This window comes from Apteryx rowi, unplaced genomic scaffold (assembly GCF_003343035.1).
Source record: "Apteryx rowi isolate R43461 unplaced genomic scaffold, aptRow1 scaffold_4, whole genome shotgun sequence".
In the NCBI taxonomy this organism is placed as follows: domain Eukaryota; kingdom Metazoa; phylum Chordata; class Aves; order Apterygiformes; family Apterygidae; genus Apteryx; species Apteryx rowi.
This window is the reverse complement of record NW_020450529.1, coordinates 10,373,975-10,395,735: the sequence shown is the minus strand read 5'-3', so window position 1 is coordinate 10,395,735 and position 21,761 is coordinate 10,373,975. Positions and strand designations below refer to the sequence as shown.

At 45.0% G+C, this 21,761-nt stretch overlaps 1 long non-coding RNA gene across 1 annotated transcript; it reads right to left on the bottom strand.

The window, feature by feature from the left end:
• Positions 1-525: 525 nt before the first annotated feature.
• Positions 526-21,359, bottom strand: LOC112970498. Its single transcript, XR_003255028.1, has 3 exons — positions 21,074-21,359; positions 15,006-15,141; positions 526-3,949 (listed from the first exon to the last, which is right to left on the bottom strand). It is a non-coding gene; the product is annotated as an uncharacterized LOC112970498 (long non-coding RNA).
• Between the last annotated feature and the right edge of the window lie 402 nt (positions 21,360-21,761).

Here is a 21,761-nt window from a genome sequence, read left to right as displayed (position 1 = left end):
CAACGAGGCGTGCTGTCGTTTTAGAAGTCGCTAAGAGCAGACAGCGTGTTTTTGAGAGAAACGGTAATGCCAGCTTTAACCGAACCTGCCGTGCTCTCTCTTCTGCACAGACACGCGTTTACGGCTGCTTGTGTGGGCTCAGGCTCACAACACATACCAACACGTTATTTGAACTTCAGGTTGACTTATTTTAACTTTTGATGAGCAACAGTTTCTCCCTGTGACACCAAAAGGATTTTTTCTCTCTCTTATCTTGCTTTTATTAATGCAATTTCAAACACTGTCAGCAGCCACGCAAGGCTGCAGAGCATAGATAGCTTGTAGCATCCCTTTCCGTAGCTCGTGAGCCTGCTGGAGGCATGCACCATGTCTGGGGTGCAGCATGCACCAGAAATCAGTTGCTGCTCATGCACTGGAGTACCGCATGACTAGTAGTCATCTGAACTTGACCTATTTGTAGCTTATTTCAAATCCAGCAGTGTTTCTTTCATATGTATTTTTTGTTCTGCGAAGAACAAAGGACACCACAAATTTACAGTATTATGTCAGTTTGGGGTATCTTTTGGGGAGAGGACAGCAGGTGCTCCAGGAAGTTTGCACATTGCTATTTCTCCTCCTGGATGCCTGATACTGTTTTTTATCCATGTCCAGTCAGGTAAGCCAAAACAGTTTGGATTCTTGTTTTTTTTTGTTTTGTTTTGTTTACTAATTGAACTTTAAAAGCTGGGATCATGCTGGTCATGTGCAAGCTTACACGCTCATCTCACATATGAGCAGTGTAGCTCTGCAGTATGAGCATTGCTTCACTGCAGTGAAGGAGCACAGCTGATCTGCTCCCTGGAGCAATCTGGCTTGCCAAGGAGAGGCCCGTGCTGCAGGACAGGGATCGAAACTTCCCCATGCAAGGCATGGTGCTGCGAACCCACATTTTCAAATGGAAAATTTCAAATGCCCCTTCTCTAGGGCTTGGGGCAAAGCAGTGCAGAGCGCTCTGGCCCTGATCCAATGGAGTAGCATTTGCTGGATTAAGTTTCCAACATACGGTTTCTGGTATCTTTTGCTGAACAAACAAATTAAAATTGGTAGGTGAAAAGTACAGAGACACCCGGCTTGGGCAATGCATGTGCCTTAAAACTACACCACGGAAGGTATCAAGATATCTGCTGCTGAGTGAATTTGTTTATAAAATAATTAAAGGAGAAAAAAAAGAAGAGATCAATGTAATGCCAGAGCTAGTGCTTAATACACACAAGTAATTCTGTGGTCTCACAGGAAATCTGCCTTTAATTAGTCTAAGGTCTGGCAGTAGGTAAAACAGCAAAATATTGAATTAGTAGAAAAGGCCCAAACTGTGAAGAAAATCTGTCTTCTGATCACTAGCAGGTCTGCAAATGAAAACAGACTCTCTGCTTAAGTACTATATCCCTAGTACATCTGATATGAGCAATAGGGTCCCCTTCTTTCCTGTGGGCCTGGTCACTGCCTCCCAGTTTCATATTTCCTGTTCTTGCAGCTGCACTTAGCTGAAGGCTTTGGAAATGTTTATATGGCAATTTAAAATCCCCTTTTTATTCTATTAGATGCTCTCGCTGTGTATTATGACCTTGTTCCAAGAATCCTTGTTTTATAGCAGTCTATCCTGAACAGTATTTCACCATCAGCTGAGGCACTTAAGCAATAAGTAAATTAATACTTCATCCATTTTCCTTTCTAAACTTGGCAGCTTGTGCTTTCAACATCATCATCCAAGTCTGTGGCTATGAGAAAGACCCCACACCGAACCTTCTGGTGCTTCACTAGTATTTTCCTTCTAATCTGAAAGGGCTAATCTTGGTTCTTGTGCTGGGTCAAAGCAGCTTCTGTTTTCAAATGTCAGGAAGACGGCTTAGCGCACCTTCGACTTTGAACTGCTGGGCTGGCAATGAATCACTGCGCTTCTGAAATTATGGGTGTAGGATGCCCTGACAACTCATTGTCGCCTTTTGAATCAAAAGAGTCCCCATTATGTTGAAGTACTTCACCCTCTGTGTATCTTATCCTGTTACCCTGAGCTCCGTATTTACTGATTGTTCGCTAAATGTTTGCTCCACCTTGAACTTCTCTAATCTAGCATCTGGTTTTTATTGTTCCTGAGTCTGATGCCACACAGATCCTGATGTCAGCTGACTCACTCCTCTTTTGTATCAGCATTATGCATAAAAGACAGGTCTCTTGGAGTGTGTGGTTTCCCAGAGAAAAGCCTGGAGACATCAGTGTTTGACATTTAAATAAGAAATTTGTGATCCCCTGAGCTATAAATGGACATTCTGACATTAACAGGGAAATACTTTATTATTCATTTTTTTACTGTGCAAGGGCTCCTTGAGCAATGTGGGATTTGCACTACAACAGAAGCAGACATCTTTCTGTAACTGTCTTTAAGAATTAATGTTGAGGACTAGCGTCCTCAAAAGTGCCACTGGATTTGGTCAGCTGGGTTCCTGGTGGCTTTTTCAAAATCCTTGCCAAATTATATCCATTACTTCTACTATTACTGTGGTATCTCAGATCTTCTGCCAAAGGTCCAGATCCTGTTGTGCTCAGCGCTGTATAAACAGGAAATAAAAAGTAGGTGTCTGCCCCAGGCAGCCCACAATTAATTCTAGGATAAATCTGTTTTTCAGACACTCTGAGACATATCTGACTTGTTTTTAATGAAAAACTGTTTCTATTTCATTCAGACCAGCATTCTGAAAACACGCACATTTCTAGCCATTTCTCACTATATATAAATTATAGGATACCTCTGAAAAGTAATATGCTTTAGCAGTGCAGTGAAAATAACCTGCTGCTTTACTCCCCTGAGAAAGGGCATCAGCAGAGTCTATTAATCCTTCCTCTGCCAGATATTTCAGTTATTCCAAAGCCCCCCACTCTACTTGATTTCAGGTCACAGCTCTCCTGTGTATTATTCTCTTTCACCAAATGACATTTTGCCCGTATGCTGGTGTATATTTCAAAACCTGTGGCAGTCGGATATGAACAATTGAGAGTGGAGGCTCTCGAGAAGGTGCATGGGGGTGTTTTCTCTAACACGAAGGACTGATCTGTACCAGCAGTCGTGGTGAGGGAGCAAAGCTGAGGCAAATCAGTGAAATGCGAATTCTGGTCCTGAACGCAAAGTATCTCGTCTCCTCTCTGGCATCTGAGCTCAGCTGGGTCCAGGGCAGGAGCCTGCTGCTGCCATGGTCTGGCCCACATGCTGCCAGCCCTGGCGCCTGTAGCCGTAACAGTGTGCATTGCGTTTCAGCCGTGCAGATGAGGACGGAGTGAGTACCCGGGTATTTTATTGCATTGTACTTCTTATTTGTTTTTTATTGCATTGTATTTTTGTTTTTCACACAGATCCTCGTGTTCCTCACTGATGGCTTTTCTTCTTTTCCCCAGTGACATTTTCCTGGCTGAGCATGCAGGTTGTCTCCCATCTCGGAAATGTTGCCAGGGCTGCGTCCAAGGTCGCCCCTCCTCAGGCAGTGCCTTCACACCCAGGAACACACATAACTCCCCCCCAGCAGGACTGGCAGGGCTGAGAAGAACAACTGCTACATCTGGATATTTTCAGGTTCTCCAGGGCTTAATATATTATTTTCCCCCCATACTGCTATGTGCTCAACAGGACATGGTCCCAATTTTTTTGACAGTGATCCCTTCAGTTTCCATGATGGGAACAGTTAAACTAAGAGGCAGCTTCTTGTAAGCCAGCTTTGGTCACAAAGGAGGGGACATAGGGACATAGGTCCTAGGCAGACAGCACTTGCCCAAGATTTATCACAAAGCATTATTTCCCACACTGGCTTTGAGAATGGCAGATTGGTTTCCTTGGTATCCCGCATGCTGGGAGAGCAGAGCCCTTTGTGCATTACTGAACGTCAGTTCCCGGGAGGCAAACTCTGGGATTTCCCTTCCCAACCTGGAGAAAAACCACAAAATTGCTTTACAGTTTGTCTCTTCACTGTGTGACTCGAGCTGTTGTCATTATGCCCACCCACATCTCCCTCTTTGCTTCCCTGCTCAGTTTGGTCCATAAATAAATACCGAGAAGTATCAGTCAAATATGGAGGCAGATTAGGGCTGGTGGTAGGGAAAAGAACAGTTTATGAATGAACGGCATCATGAGTTAAAAAAATTCAGCATGTCCTATTCATGCATAATACTTACGTCCTACAATTTCACTTGCCTCTTCACTGTGCTTTGGTGGGGGGTTGATTGCTGGTCTCTCTCTCATGCAGGGTTGGGTTGTCTCCTTGGTAGCCCAAACAGTAACTCAAGCCTATACTTCCCATCTACATTGCATGATTCCCCCCTGAGGGCTTTACAGGCTCTAGCCACACATGAAATCCCACCACCTCTGGACAGAGAGTACAAACCAAAACCAGTAAATAGCACAACATTACGGTAGGCAGCAATTCTGGCTTATTTTTAGGGCAACGATGTCGCAGGGTTTGTATATACCAGCAGTATGCAGAGAAATCTGGTATCCCAAATCAAAACAAACATGCACACGCTATAATAGAAGGCGTCAATTTAACCACCCTGAGAGACATTTATGTATGGGTTTGATTTATGAGGTAGGGTGGACAAGCTGATGCTAGATCTCTCCTTTTCCTGAGAATCAAGAGAGGACTTCAGGCCCTCCAGTGCCCATGTGGCACCTTTCTTGGGTTGTATGGCCGTTCTAAGCAGTAATGCCAGTAGTTAAACATCTTGTGATACTTGTACAGTCTTGGGTCTCACTGATGTTCCTCTGAGCTCAGTCCATCCCTGAGTACTTCAGGGCTAGTGTCAGGCTCTCCTGAGCACCCACTTTCAGCATGGGGCAGGCCCTCCCCTCCCGGGTGAGCACGCAAAGCGTCTCATCACGCAGGCAGGCTATCGGTGGCAGGAACCAGCTCACAGCCAAGGTGAATCACCTGGTTGATCTGACACGCGGCATGTCCAGGCTCCCTGTGCTGAAGTGGCACTAATTATTCTCTCAGTGTTATGAAACACGGTAAGCAGGTTAGAGCACTGATTACATTGCAATGATGATTACAGGAACCATCTCAGATATATGCCTTCCCACAGGTATATTCACCTGCCCCTGCTGCGTACACCTGCAGCACATTAGCGATGCTGCAATGAGTTATTTACAGTGCGTGGGAGCCTCCCAAGGTTGCTGTCAGCAAGCAGAGGCCAAACAGGGCCTCACCTTCCTCCATGGTGACTCCACCTCTACTTTATTCACCTAAGTACTCTGTTCTTATGGCTGTGTCTGAAATGCCTGGAAGGTTTCTAGCTCTTTTATAAGAGCTAGTACTGCAGTGAGTTAGTTCATATAGAGGAGGCAGATGCTGAAGTGTTACATGACAATAAGGAGAGGTCCTGCCTGCTCATACCATGGGGCTTCCCCCCATCCTCTGCTCTCCTTCCCCCTGTCAGGAAAGCTAGCAAGCTGCCAGAGTGCCTGAGAAAGCTTTTGCTTTCCTTAGCTGTTTCCTTTGGACTAGAATCTCTCTCTCTCCTTTTTTTTTCTTTCTTTTTTTCCCCCTAGCCATAGCTGGGAAGGCCACAAATGCAAACAGGTCTATTTTGCAAGTATTTCATTATTCTGAGGCATTTGATTGAAGCAACATTAAAAATATATCCCCAGTGCTAGGATTACTTTGCTCTCTGTTGTCAACAACATATTTTTTAAAAGAAACATTCCATGGTTTTTTTTGTTGGTGTAATCGCCTTGTTTTAGAGTTACTTAAGTAGGAAAATATTTCCCTTGGAATTGATCCAAGCCCACAGAAGTCAGGGAGAGTCTCTCTATTGACTTTAAATGCACTATGGACTAGGCTGCTGTAAACCACTAAAATGAATTCATCGGTAAAGATCAAGGCACTGTTGGGTTAAATGAGACAAATATGGTGGGGCTTGTGATGGTGAGCAGTGTTGATGTTAGTTGCATTAATGGAGCAGAAGGAAAGCTCTCTGGACTGTGGGTATTTATGCAGTTAATAGATGGCTGGATATTTATAGCCTGGCAGCAATCTTTTTAAGGCTATAGACACCAGGCATGGTTTTTCCCCTGGGGAAGGGAGAGGGGGATGAAGCGGAAGTGGTGGTGGTAGTGGTGGTGGGGATTTAAGATGTCTTTTCCCCTGATCTCCCTCTCTCTAATTTCACTCCAGCAATTATTTAGGGTTTATACCCAAAGCCATGGCTGCGACCACGTATCTGTTTGTGTCGCATGTCCTGTCTCCTTCAGCCTTGTCCTACCTGAGCTGACATGAGGATTTGGCCACAGTCCCCTGGCATAGGGGGACTGCATCGGCCCCATACGTGTCTCCTCAGCAGCCCTGGGCTGAACTGTTTGCGCAATTGCTGTCTCTCCTCCCCCAGCCAAAATGAGGATTGGAGCTGTCGAAGGAAATTTTGAGCGGTGCTGGCTGTGGAGCCCCGCAGCCCAGGTAGGGGATGCCCGGGCTGCCACTACCACGAAATGCCCTGCCTGCAGGTCTTCACCTGCTGGACTCAGGCAGCCCCGTGCGCTTGGCTGTCCCACCGGTTCCAGCAAAGACAATTGGGTTTTCAGTGCTTTTGAAAATGAGACTGCTTTATATAGGTACCTATGCATGGATAAAGGAGAATAATATGGCTCCTGCATTTGAAAAGGCTTGTCCCCTAGGCAATGCTGAGTGTTGATGCCCTTCTGGACACCATTTGAACCCTCGTATTACATGTTTCCTGATACGAATTAGAAAAGCTACTCCAAAACTGTACAGCCAAATGCTACTCATGTAAAGGATGGCATAAGGCTACTAAAACACAGCTATCATTCCATAAACATTTTGGTTGTTGCATTTTTTTATAACTCTCTGTCACACTGGAGGTATTAGAGAAGCAAGATAGTCATTCAGAAGGAAGAGCTTTCACTAGCTCTGATGAATGCTGCTGATTAGAATGAGCCTTGATCTGATGCTAGATACTGATCACAGACAGGATCTTCCCTTAAAAAAAAAAAAAAAAGCTTTTTTCATGTTTACATACAAATGCAACGTAAAAAAAAAAGAATTGAATACAGCCCCTGGAATCATACCCAGAATATTTGCCTTGGAGTATATGTTTACCTCCTGAGAATTCACGCAGTAATTAGATGAATGTGCTTAATTAATCACATTTTCTGTGCTGAAGAGGTTTGATGGAAAACATTTGCTTCTATCACTTTATTAAAGCATTATTGCATATTGTGCTTGTCATGTGTTCATCACCAGCCTTTTTGCCAATTAATCCTGACAAAATGAAGTTTACCAATAGCAAAGTATGCCAGTGCTTACAGTTGCTTTGCTGTAGCTTTGTGTACATGCCTTTATGCCTCTATGTAATTACTGGGTAATTGAGAGCAGAGTCTGTTTAATCTAAAACTGGATGTGCTAAATATAAACCATCTTCAGTGCCTGATTGATATTGTTTTAATAGCCTTGGTACTGTCTACTTTCATGGACATGTAATGCATGATTACCCTTATTTATTGCACTTGTTTACCATCAATTTTAAAGTCAAAATATAATTTGCCAGCACAGTTAATATAACTATGAAGCAGTTATTGCTTTTTCTTTTTTTTGCCATGTCTGAACTAAAGTATAAACATCCCAAATCAGATGCCTGAAGATAGCATCTTAAACCTTCTTGGAGGCACTTAGCAACTGGTCTAGGGTACAACATTGTTGAATATCCATCTCCTTGGGGCTGGGGTCAGTGGGAGCAAGCTGGGGCCTTATCTGCCAGCCGGACTCCTGCAGGGACACTCAGCCCTGTCCCTGCCTGGGTGCCAGGGCAGAGGTCCCCAAGAGACAGTGACAACAGAGGGAAGGGGGAGACTGAAACTGCTTTAAACATTGTCACTGCTGCTGGGGACTGGGGGCCTCCTCCAGGCTTTGGGAGCCTGGCCCCTGCCTGATGTTCATTTGTTTTCTCTGAAGCCACTGAATAAGGCTGGTGTCAGGTGCTCCCAGTTACTCCCTGCACCACCAGGCCAGTGACCTTCTCACCTGGGGCTCTCCAGCTGTTATAAAAGAGTAGCCCAAGGGGGATGGAGGTTGATCTCAGTCAGTATTCAATGTTAAATGACTTACGCATGATTATACAGCAACTCACTGAAAGAGCTAAGATTAGATTTTGCAGCTCAGTGTTTGTAACTGCTAAGAGGACAACTCAGATCTCATTGCCTGCTTCTGAACTAGTCCTTCACTGCTATGATACCTAGGCCATCTTTTTAAAGGTTCTTCCATTCATCTAAAATATTAGGCACACAGACAAATGTTAATTTGAGCAAAATGGTTTCCCTGTCCTATCAACTGTCCAGCACTGAGAAGCCTCTTACTGTATAAATAAGCAAGCTGTCATCAGTGCTTCTGCTTGCATAGTCATTAGGAATGGAAATACTTGTTTTCATAGAAAAACAAAATGCTTACTAGTGGGCAATCTGATTTGCTCTTCTCCCTCTACCTTGCTGCAGGAATTTTGTGTTATGATACAGGCATTTTTATTACTGATGCATGCACAAAGTTACTTATACTATTGTACATAGCAAGATATGCTTCATCTGTAAGTGTGCATTTCCAGCAATTACACAGAGCTACTGCAGTGATAATTTTTAGTCTTGAGACTACTTCATTTTTTGTCAAAAACTAAACCTAGATTTGGCTGGAAAATATTTGGCAACAGATTGACATTTTTGATAGAGTGCTTCTGCGTGCATAATGCTGTTGCTTCCAGAAGCCCAGGTTGCTGTTGGAAAGCAACTTGGATTGAAAGTTTGCAGCCAACTTCAACAACAACTCTGCTATACATGTCCTACCTTGTTACCCTGCCTGCCACTCGCAGAGTCAGTCCCCTGCTTTAATAATTTTTTCATAAAGGGGAGATATAGTCCAAGGGGTGGTTGAGTCTCTGTAAAAAAGGAGAAAGCTAGAGCTGAAGAGGGAAGACTGTGCAGCCATGCCAGTGACCATGCCCTTCCCTTCCTTCTCAGTCTACGGGTCAGGCTGAAATCCTGCTAAGTCCATTTGGTTACTCATATAGCTGGGCATGCTCTAAAACCTATGGAAGTCAATAGAAAGAACATGAAAACCCTTGGTGAGTTTGATAAAAGCCTCTTCTCGGTTTGGGGTTCAAAGATCTATCTGCAGGTGCAGTACCCCACAGTTAGCATTTCTAAATCAAGTAAAAATGCACAGTCTACTGTCAACACCTTGTTAACTCCTGGAAATATCTTAAAATACCCTGGAAATACCTTGGATAGACAAAGTACCCAAGAAACGGTAAATACCTCCCACTGAAGTGAATGGGAATCAGAAACGCCTGAAGGAAAAACTCAACCCATAGTCTTAAGGTGAGAGAGCCAGGCTTATTTGTAATACAAGTAATAGGGGAATGCAGTAGAAGCTGTATCAGCTGTTTCAGTCAGTTAATTATTGTTTCAAAAAATCAGAAGGAAATCTCCTAACTTATTCCTCTTTCCTAAAATTCTCCAGCCTCTTCATGAAGTGACCATGCCAGACATCTCCCCAGGACAGGCTGCCATTTGACAGAAATAAGGCATAACAGGGGGCTGGTTTGGTCTCTGGACTAGTGAAGAAAATGGGTGGTGCTAATTAAAGATGCGTTCAAGAAAAAGCAGTGACTTCACATTCATGTGAAAAGCGCTACGCTCTGCTCTGGGACAAGAGAAGCAAATGCAGCAGCAGATAGCAAGAGAGAAAGGGAGGCTAATAGGAAGCAAGAAAGGTGGAAAATACCTGTGCAAAGGTTGGGATGAGAAAACCCTGCGATCACCCCGGATGCCGTTAGTGAGGCAGCCAGGAAGGAGCTTGCACGCTCTTTCGGTCCCCGCTGAAGAAAGCACTGAAGGGCATGCTCAAAGCGATGCAGGTGCCTACACGCTTGCTTTGCTGAAGGAGGAGGTGTCCCTGAACACCATGCCGCTGCTGCCTGCGCTCGTGTGCCTGGCGCCATCCCCCCTCTGATAGCAGCACACACTTGTTCTCTTCGTATCAAAAAAACCCTTTGCAGGATCCCCAAAGGGGCCACGGGGCCGGGCCCCACGTCCCCGCTGAATGCCGGGCTCTCGCCCCGCTCTCCGCAGGTGGCCGCGCGGAGGTGAGGGAGCAGATCAGCCCCTGCCGCCGCTGCTCAGGCCTCGGCGCAGAGCCGCCGGCGAGGGTGGCAATTAGTGCCACTGGGAGCTCGCTGAGCGCTGAGGTGGGCTCGCTGCTGAGCAGCTCCTGGGACATGAAAACAGCCTCTTCCTGCAGGGTGGGGTTTTTCTTTGTTTTTCCTGTTGTACGGTAACTACAATTAAACCTTTCTTGGCACGGCATTTCATTTGAGAGCTCTTTGCCTACAGGACTGCTCTGCATCCCTGTGTGAACTTCTTGATGTTTCATCGCACAAATAGGCTTCATTGGCAGAAACGACACCCTGCCAGGAAAAATCAAACGCTTCAATTACAGGTATTCGGCAGGGAGGAATCTGTCCTGAGACAGGGAGATGAGGGGCCGAGGCCTGCCCACAGCCCATGGATCGGAGCAGTTGCATTGAGGGAAGAATTTATTTTTAAAAGTCTATTTTTTTAAAAAAAGGCTGCTAGGTCTAAGGGGAAAAATAATAATTTCTCGACTACTGCCCAAGCCTTAGAAAGCCAAGGATGCTGGTTCTGCTTGAGCCAGCAGCAGGGGGATCTTGAACAGCAGCCCCTGAAGCAAGGCCTGAGGTTGTGTGCAAGTGCCCCCCAGGTTCATGACCCAGCTTTCCTGTCTGCTGTGTGCTTGGGCTTAAAATCTCACAAAAACTACCTGCAATGAGTGGAGGGGGTGCAGTTTTGGTGTTCACAACAAAAAATGCATCAGTAGCAGGGACTTTGTGGCATCTCTCGTTCCTGCTCTCTCCTGCCGGAGAACACATCGTTTTGGGGGGCACTGCAGGGTTCTTGTATTTGACACAAACTGAGCTGGGCAAACTAATCGCAAGAGGCCTTGGAGGAACGTCAGCAGATCTCACCCCCTCCTCCTACCTTCCTTTCTTCTCCCTGTTTTATACTATCAGGGCTGGAAATATTTTGTCACCTGGGGTGGGATTCATCTAACTGAAGACAGACATTTACAGTGGGCTCTATATCTGGGTTTACTAAACGACCACTATGGTCAGTGGAGACACCCAGACACTTGTGGGGCTCATGCTGTCCTAAGGAAGTCTCTAACACAGGCCAGATGAGCTGTGCCCTAAAAGTGTCTATTTTTCTCCATTGATTTTGAAGGGAATCCAGAGCTCCTGGCTCAGATGCTGATACCTGCTGTGTCTGAATTTTGGTAAGAAGAATCCACACTGAAGTCCTTAGCCTCTGAGTTTTAGCAAAATACCTGCACTTGCTGCTGTTGCAATATACAGATTTATGCATGCAGTGTGATCATCATTGGGATTTTGTGATTTTCAGAGAGAAGCAACTTTATGCATCAAGGTCATAGCTTACTTTCCTGCATATAAATATCAGTCAAGGAAGAAAAAACAAGTTAAACCTTAGCCTTCTGATATTAAGCCTCACCAAGTCCATAATCCTTCTTTTCTAGTAGTAATGCAGCATATTTTCATTAATGCTTAATATGAAGAAGTCTAGCTCATCAGCCCAAAGAGGCTAGTAGTGCTAATACGCATGGGGTCATGGCATATAAATACTCAGAATGACCAGATGCAATTTGCTGTGCTAATTGTGCCTTCAACAAACACAATAACGACTAGTCCAAATCCTGCCCAGGTCAGCTGAGACTGAAAGTGGTTCCCATGGGTCGGCTGCTCAGTAAGAAACAGTCTCATTGCTCCCATATATTTGCTACACGGAAAGGAAATAAAATGCACAAGTGCAATTGTACGGGGCGTCCCTTAGAAGCACCTTGTAGGGCAATCAGGGACTGAATTAATAGGGAGCAAATACCCCAGTGATGGGTGATAGATAGTTACAGAATAGATTCTATAGATAATAGATTATGTATAGATATAGATTATGTAGATTGTCAATTATATACAGTTATATATATAGATTAGATAGCTATGGTTTGAGTTCTGGAGCTGATCAAGGGTGGCCACTGCTGTTGCCTTGTAAGCTTGACCAGTATTCTACAGCTGACAGAGGCTGGTGCTATCTATCCCTGCATCCCATTTATGCGAGGGAGACTCCATACGCCACCAGAGAGAAACGGGAGCCTTTCACAAGTGATAGAAGTGCTCCAGAAAGCCAACCACTTTAAATTAAGGAAAAAAGCGAGGGGGAAGTGGAGAGGAACAGCGTGCCATTTTGCAGCGCGGCAGCCATTCGTGCCGTCCAACCAAAGCAGGTGCCGGTGGGAGGTACAACCAGCCGCTACGGGAGGACCAGGGGGCACGTACGCTGGCTTAGCAGTTACTTGTGCCCTAAGGATTTTCTGTGCCCCAAGGAACAGCTGCCATTGCACAGGGAAGCCAAGGCAAGTTGCCCATTTCAAGATTTTCCAAAGAAATAAGAAAATGCAAGGAGTCTGCTGGCTGAGCTGGAGCATTTTGCACCCTGATGACTTTCACCTGCTGGGCCCTTCGACAAATAAAATGCTTCATTTTGGATAAACAAAATGCATTTGTTCCACCGCAAGAACAATCACAAAGAAAACTGTAACTTTTTTTTGGCTCAACTTGAGATGAAAATATAATTGCTTTTTTTTTTTTCTTTTTTTCATCCCTCCTGCACATGAAAAGCCTGCTCTTTGTGGAGCTCTGCTCTTGTCCCGTCCCAAGCAGGCAGAGGTGAGCACTGCCATGGTCTGAGCCGCTCCGAAAGGCGGGCTGTGGCTTTTGATTCTGCTGTTCATCACAGTTCATGAGAAGGACAGAAAAGAGATAACCGAAAATAAATGCTGCTCAAATCATTTGCAGGTACATCTCACTGCAAATATGTGATTTTTTGGGCAACACTTATGCATCAACATTTAGCTGTACAAGGATGAAAAGTTAACATATTCACTAGGCCCTATTACCATATAACACGTATTACCCTATTACCATATTAAATGTATAATTTATAAAATTTTAAGATTAGGCTGATTTCTGTTTTTTTTTTTTTTTAATACAGACACTTTGCGATTTAACTTAATTAGTCTGTCCTTTGGGTAAAATAATAAAATCCCTTAGCTCAATTTTAATCCAAATTCCCTAGTCACCAACTGAATCAGATGATATTAGAATACTTAAATCATTGTTTAAATACCTGAAGTCAACAAATAAGTCAAACTTGAAAATAAAGCTCCCATACCAAGTGGTTCCTTTTTAACAAGGCCCTGATAGATTTGCAGATTTGATGCAGGAATCGGGCGTCTTTCAAACTGCACTTGCAAATTAAGGTGACAGTCCAGGCAGGCAGCTCTGCACATGGGAACATGCTGACATAAATGTGAACTAAGGGGAAAGCTTGCAAATTTTCCTCATTTATCATTCCTGTTACTCTTTCGGACTTAACTTATTGTGTATAGGTGTGTATGCACGCCCTAAAAAGGAATCTAAGCATCACATAAAAGGCAATAGTCTAAGGACAGGTCTGCTCCAACGTACTGAGTGAAAGCCAATCAGGCGGCTTGCTTAAAAACCATGAGATTTAAAACAAAAGACATCTTGTTACCTTTTACCTTTCCTTTGGTTATTTTGGGGAATTCTTGTTGCACCACTTGAAAGTCACAGACCTGTCCATTTTCAGTGCAAGTTGGGACTCTCCATAATTCATTATCCTACAGCACCAGAAAAGTGCCAAGCAATGGATGAGACTTGAATTAAATCGAGAGAGTCCCAAATGTCTGGAGCAGTCCTGGGGGAAGGTGCAGCGGAGCAGATGCCGCCATGCACCGGTCTAGGGAGCGTCCTCCTGGCAGCGACATGCCCCAGCCACTGCCGGGCGGGCAGCACGGTCCAGCCGGGCCCTGGTGAGGTTTCGGGTGTTTGAACCACCTGGACCTCGTGGGGGAGACTGAGTAGGCTGCAGCACTGACAGTTTTGCCCACCTCTGCTGCAGGCAAGTGATTAAATCTAACCTTACTCGCTGTCCGAAAGCTGCACTCGGCATCCGTGGCGTGACCGCGTGGCTGCGTCTCAGTGTGGCTGGAGCCACACGAAGCGCACGGGCTGAGAGATTTAGAAGATCTTCCCCACTTTCTGTGGCTTTGCTGCTGGGAGATCAGGTTAGCTGAAGCCAGGCAGCAGGGGGATGCAAAAAGCAGAGATTTGCCACCTGCTCTTCTGCCCTCGTGCCGAGCGCCTGTTGCAGAGCCCAGGTTTCAGGCAGCTGCGTTGCAGAGGCTCTTTCTTCGTGAAAGAGAAGCAGAAGGTAGGAAAGGGAAAAAGAAACATATACAGGGAGGGAATGGCTTGACTTGGAGCTGTTTCATGCTGATAACTGCCCTGCAGCAGCAGGAGGTCATAAATTCCAAAATTAGAGAGGACAAGAAATCTTCTAGTCAGCTCCAATAATTTCTGATTAATTTATAGACTAATAAATTGCAATCCACTCCAATTAACTATTTTTATTTGGGTTTCTTTGAAGCAGTGGCTTCGTGGCTGACATAATTTTGATTCTAGCATTTTTTTCTTCCTTGTTTATTAGGGTGATGACTGTTTTAGGGGAAGATTTGTCTGAGATCTGTGGGGGGCACAGATGGCAGCCCCCTTGGGCTGGCTGCTAGGACCTTCCAGGCAAGGAAGAAAATTGGTCTTGGGACCACCGAACAGTTCAAATCCATTCTGACCTCAGCGCAGATATAGTGAATCCAAATAACCAAACACAAAGAAAAATTCTCTTGGAGGCAAGGAAGAGAGAGGATAAACTCCAGCATTAAATGGCTGCTGGTGTGTGCAATGAGTGGCAGAAGACAAAATGAACTAATTAGTTGATGTGTAAATGAACCAACACTTCGTATGCTCTCACATCTCACCTGTGTTTGATAACTGTGTTCTTGTTCTTTCTCACTGTATCCACAAGCCAAGCAGATTATTTTCCGGATATGCTTTAAAAAGGGTTCAAACTGGGAGAAGTTGGAGGCATAGCAGAACAGGACGAGAATGCTGAGCCTGCGTGGAGACAGGAGGTAAATATTTTGGTGGGTGCAGCAGACACTTGGGATAACGTTTTTGGCCAGCCCACGCTATCAGGTGCTTCTCGCAGATTATTGCACGGCTGCAGAGCGGTTTGGGAGAGCAGATCAGGACATGCTTTTGTAAACAAGTGAGGCTCATTAGGAGGCTGAAACTTTTGTGGTGGGTAGTTTTAATTAGCTGTTGAGCAGGACAAATACTTTTTCATAAGCTAAGCAGAAGCAGCCATTTCTAGCTATAAGGCAGAGCCGCTTTTGCACATTGTTTGTTGAACAATTGCTATTTTAAACCTAATCCTAAATTATAAGACACATATTATAAATAAAGCAGGAATTAGCAGAGCATATGGGACCTAATAAACACAATATTCATAGGATTCGATGGGAAATATTAAGGTTTGATCCTGCCGGCCTTTCCCATATCAGCAATGTCATTGATATTTCATGCATTCATGTGAAAAGGCCTCTTTTAGAGAAGGATAATAGCTGTGAGGATAAACTACAAGTAAAGCAGCATGGAAATGAGTCTTTAAGGGATGACTTGTGATTTTGAATGTCCATGTTCTTGGGTGCCCAAAAAAACCCATCAGAAGCTGACAGAGGTTGGATTTTCCTAACTTCCTGTAAAAAGTCAAAATTGAAGACATCCACAACTGTGACTCAAAAATTTTCCCCCTCCATTTCTGGGGAGCTTTAGCCTATAGTGGAAGCTTAGAGTGGAAAGTACAGATTGTATTTCTCTACCACATCACCTTCACAAAGATGGCAGTGCTCAAGAAGCAAAAATCAAATGAAACATTTAGCGTAAATAACATTTACCTTACCACTTAACACTAGATAACATGAAAACCCAGAACAGAGCAGCACCAAGCTCTGGTGTTACTGGTATTTAGATATCTGTGTCAATGTGAAAAGCTTTCAAATATTTGGAGCCAAAATTGAAGCTTGAACTTTTCTATAATTAAAATGCATGTATCTTGATAAGGAAGTATGTATTCATAAATCATTAATGTTCTCAGTGCAGAGGAAGGTATAAACATTAGACTCTTGGTCCTGCCCTTCTACAGCCAAGCAGTGACAACCCATTCATATGAACAGATCTTATGAAAAGAGATGTCAGCAGCGTTTCATGCCCGCCTTGCCTGTCTCTGTATGTTCACACGCATGCTTCATTCTGAGCGTCAGGGCAGAAATACCAGGATTAGACCTTTGTCCCTGAACCAGCCATAGAGACCATTAACTCGATCTGTCACTGCTGGATGCCCATTCCCAGCTGATCTGATTGATTTCCAGTGGATTAACCCAAATACATCAGCTGTTATAATAAACCAGAACCCTCTTACCAAGAACGGTGTAGGGGGAGAGGCCACACGGCACGCATGCAGCCCTCTGCGCCTCCGCCTTGCGCTTTGCAAAATGCTGAGCTGCGGCAGCACGTATTGATCCCAGATGTGATAACAGCTGTTACCCAGATGCACCAATCTATAGTCTGTGCCGCTGATGGCCAGCTAAGAACAGTAATCACACTTGCTGTGCTGGGAAAATAACAGACTTCAGCTTTGACCTTTGCTCTGAGGACACCGTGTTGCTTAGATGTTGGCTCTGTGAAGATGTTGCAAATCTCTGAGCAGTGTAAAATCCCCCAAGCTGCCCTCAGAGTACCTGCATGCGAATTTTATTTAATATAGGAGGGGCATCCCCATGCTTTCGTGAGCCCGGGTGACCGGGAAGCTGAGCATTAGTCAGAGCAGCTGCAAAGTTGCTTTTCCTCTTTGTCAGTCCTGATAGCTTGACCCCAGCCCAGTCTCCTAAAAGAAGAGGCCTTTTCATTTATATATCCACAGCTTTTTAAATTGCAGCAGGAGGCTTGTGTCTGTATCAGCCATGTTTCAGGGCAGGCTGCCAGCACCAGGCAGCTCACGCTGCTGCCTGCCCTCGTTCCCCCGCTGCTCAGGAAAGCGTTTGCCTGGGCTCCCGCACAAACAAACTGTTCGGTGTAATAGCAGCTAATTGTTTCCAAGAACGAAACAGCGCTGCGTGGGATCCTTTGGGTTGCTTCTCCTGCTCGCGCAGCTTCCCCGAGTGCCAGCCCAGCCTGCCCGACCCGCAGCCCCAGTGCTCAGCCAAGGCCTCCAGTTACACCCTTTCTGCTTTCACGCCTGTGCTGAGCCAGAAAAGGGAGGGAAGCCAAAAAGCCTGCGTAAAGCCACTAAACAAGCTCCCTGGATGGGAGCAACCTGCCTATGCACACACACACAGACACAGAGCTCACTCAATGAGAACATACAGGTTCAGTCACATACATGCATGTTTAATGCAACAGCTATAGAGCAAGCACCTTCTTGATCACGTTGCCAAAATGCCACCACAGGCCTGACGACCTGCACTGCTGAGCGCCCTGCTGTAAACCTCAGCAGCACAGATGCTGCTCTGCAGGTGCTGGTGCTGGTGCTGCTTTGCTTTCCCAGCGTGCCAGGCCAGCAGTTACCTGATCCCTTGACGCCTTGGAAGACGCGTTGTGTGGCACAGTGCTGCCACAGGATGAAGATGGGACTTGCTCCAGAGGTCCTGGAGCCCACTTCTAGGGACTTTAATCAGTTTAATCAGAATCCTGCCTATTTTCAGCTTTAATGCTAAGCGCATAGCTCTCCCCCTCACTAAGATTTATCATGCAATTTTTCACTGAGGCCTTTGTGATTTAAAATGCATGTGTTGGGCCAATGATCTATCTGACACTGAAGTGACATATCTGCTTGTTATTAGCTCTGCATGCTGGGTTACTCTGCACCCATCGGTGCCATTCTGTACAATATTCAGCAAGCTGCAGCCCTAATACCTAAGCAGGAATTGCCTTGGAGCAGACTTTGCTGCGGTTCAGTATTTCAGAGTGAATCAGGTAGAAATATCAACTATTCATCTTCCACAGACCAGGCATAAAGCCAGATGTGTAAGGGGGAAATGCTAATAAGCCCAAGAAGTTCTGTTTCTAAAGAGAAACCCTCTTCCTAAATGCAGTGGGCTATTGATCAATGGCTTGGGCTCATTTTTGGAAAGTGCTTCAGGAGAATACTGATCTCTAGGGCTTTCAATAAGAAATGTAGTACGGTGGGGCCAATTTTCTTTTAAAGGTACGTGAGAGTGCCAGGATTGCAGCACATAAAGGAGAGGAGGATAGCTTCTGCAGGCTTCATCAAGCATAAAACAAAACAAAAACAATGTCTCTTAAGAAGAAAGTGAAAATATTTTGCCATGCATTTTTAATGCAATCCATTATTGAAAAGAGATATTATTCATAACATTTTCATTTGCCATACAGAAAGTAAGACCCATTACCAAAAGACTGATCCACTTAAGAATCTGCTTATCAGGTTGTTGTCTTAGGTGTGAAGGTAATAAGAAGATATTTTTCCTGGTTATATTCCTTTTATAAATCTGGTCATTGGGATGCTACTGGCTCTGAAGGGTGTTTAAATACAGTTTTGCCCACAGAGGTAGTAAATAATCTTTGACAGGAAGACCACTGACAATTTTAACTGGAATTTCAATTCAAGGAAATAAAAGGAATTGTCTATCCCCAAATGGTATTTGTACCAAGAGGCACTACTGTAATATTTGTGCTCAAAACTGAATAACTTACAGTTGCCAAAGAGTGACAGCAGCAGATTATTCTTTTCCATTCTTTTACATTATCTTGTACATAAGTTAAATGAACTAGTGATGTCAGAATGTGCTCCCAGGACATACGTATTTAGTTTTTATGTACTAACACGTCTCCCCTCATCTGTGCAATCAATCCCCTGTGTCCCCTGTTGGGACTGATTGATACCTGTTCTTCTCAGGTACATAGTGAAGTAAAAAAAAAGTTAAATAATTACTTCTCACAGGGTGTTTTGAACGGGGAAATGAAAACTTTCTTCAGTGCTAGTGTCTGGGCATATACCAGAAGGCGTATGTGGCCTGCCCCCTCAAAAACCCTCGTCTTCTGCAATAAATGCACCAGCAAGGTTAGTTCTCCTAAGCTGTGCCATTCTGAGTGTTCTATTAAAACTTCCTTTCCTGTAAGTGGCAATTCAAATTTTGGACAGGCTGCAGGGTAGTGTGTGGATAACGACATCTGTCAGACAGACTCAGTAGTGTGGATGGATTATTAATTTGCATGTGGTGGGTCTCAGCTCCAAGTGATCCAGCTACCTGTGCTCCAGAGCACCTCGGCATGGGCAGCTGCTTTAACACTCCTCTCCATCAACTGCACGTTGGCCAGTGGCTAGCAGCCTGGGAAGAGACCCAGGCTGAGTTGTTTCTTGTTCTCCTGAACTTACGAGATAGCTTCAATATATATATCCTTTGCCTTTACTTTGGGTGTAGATTGAATTTTCCAGATCTCATTTTCGTCATTTGGGGCAAAAGAGTGGGGACAGTCTGATTTCCCACACTGACACAAGCCCTTGCTCCCAAAGGTTTCAATGGGAGTTTTGCCCAGGTAAGGAATTAATTCATGGCTGTTCCTAAAATCACTCATTAATTCCTGTTCCAGCAGTCCTCCCCCAGCAAGGTGGTGTGTGGTGCAGTCCAGTTAAGATCTAAAGAAATACAATGAACCAGATTCCCTTGGGTGCAGCTTTATGGCTGGCACTGGAGTGACACTGCTGGAAATGCAAAGAACCACCAAGAATGAGGTCCTAGCAAATCAAAAGCCCATGTGTTCTGGTCTAAACAGCATAAATACTGCTTCAAATGGTTTGGAGGTTTTGAATGGTTTGAAGGTGGAGCTCTCATCTAAGAAATGTAAGAAAAATGTTGCAATGTTAGTTACAGCTGTTCAATTAGCCAGCTAGTAATACACACACGCATGCATGCACAGATATGCTTTTATAGATATATGTATTTATATGTATATTTAATGTATATAACATACAACATGCTACATATGCTATGATTAACACACACTTATTCAGAGCTGTCTGTGCACAACAGTGCATAAACTGCAGGTCAGGGCACTTAGGCCAGGTTTTGTTTGCCATGCTAGGCATGTGGCATAACTATCAAGCCTCCCTTTACAGTCAGTGAAGAGAAACAGGCATTTCTGGGGTGCCTTTCATCTTGCCCTAAAGCGGACCCCAAAAGTAGGCCAAGCAAACTGCACCCTGGAAGCGCCTCTCTGATTGCAGAGGGAATGTGGGGTGACTGTAATAAAGAGGTCAACGTCTGAGTGAAAGGGATAAAAATAGAAGAGCTAAATTCCACCCCTGCAGTTCAGATAAGGGAGGCAAAGTGGAACAGGTCAGAAACCACTTGATGGGTTCAGTCTGGTCGGTTGCTTATTAATATTACTGAGCCTGGTTCTCCAGTCACTGCAGTTTCACAGTACTGCCAGTACAAGGATGATTAGGGTCCTAAACGCCTTCCTGAAGAAACTTTAATTAGTTATTGGTACAGCCGAGCTTAGACCTATGGAGATCAGAGTCCCTTTGTGCCAGATGCTGTACTAAGAAATGATCCCAGCAATTTCACAGGCTGAACAGGCAGGAGCTGGGAAGGGAAGAAAGGTGGAGAGGAGAAGTCATGCACTCATGAATTTTGCTAAGGAAGTTGGTGCAAAATTGCCCTGGTCAGGGCAGTAAGACGGGGAGAATCCAGATCACCTGAGCCACAGGCAGCCAGAGCCCCCCTTCCCCTAAAAAAAAAATAATGTCACAAATGAAAATGTGCTTTCATGTGTATTGATATTGTCAGTGAAAAGTTTGTTTCAAATAAAAGTAAAAAATTTATTAACTTTTAAGTTGCTAGACATGAAGGAAAGTTTGAGGGTTGTCATTATTTTTACAGAATTAATACTGTCACTAGGATTATTACTATTCGAGGAAAGCAGACATTTCTCGCAGAAGAGTTGAATAAAAATCCTGGTTTACCTGCTGAAAGAAATACAGATGGAAAACTTTCTGCCAGTGCTGTCCTGCCTCTGGCGAATTACAGGGAGGATCCTGCGGCTGGGAAGGGATTTTCGGAGGGCTTCCTGGGGCGAGAGCCACTCTAACTGTGTGGAGAGACGGTACTGAGGGCAAGGCAGCCCCGTATCGCATATGGGAAAGGGAGACGGAGCCGAGTGGGGGCGATGGCATGGGAAGGACCTGGTCAGCAGCACGAAAATAAGAGCTGGGCAGGGCCGAGCTGAAGCCGTGGGGGCCAGGTACGGCTGCGGGGTGCAAACTGCAGTGAGGTTTGCAGCAGGCGCGTGGACTCGACGAACCCGATGTGGGCGCTTCCGGGAGTGCCGAGGAGATTATCAATTCAGTGCAGCCGGATGCTTGAAACAGAGGCAGTTTCAGTGGCAGACCGTTGGTCTGTCTGGGAAAGACGGAAGGGAAGAGGCTATGGGAGGATGAATACAGCAGAAGAATAAAACAGCTGCTGAAGGCACTGGGCTCCCGAGGGCAGAAGCTGCATTTTCAGGCAGGTACCGGGCATGGTAATGGTGAAAACCTGGTGGCTCATGGGTGACCCAGGGCCAGGTCCACTGCGCAATGTGCCCAGCCATGGAGCGGTGAGAGATCCCAGCAGGTCCAGCTCCCTCCTGCAGCACTAAGGAGCCCCCCTGTG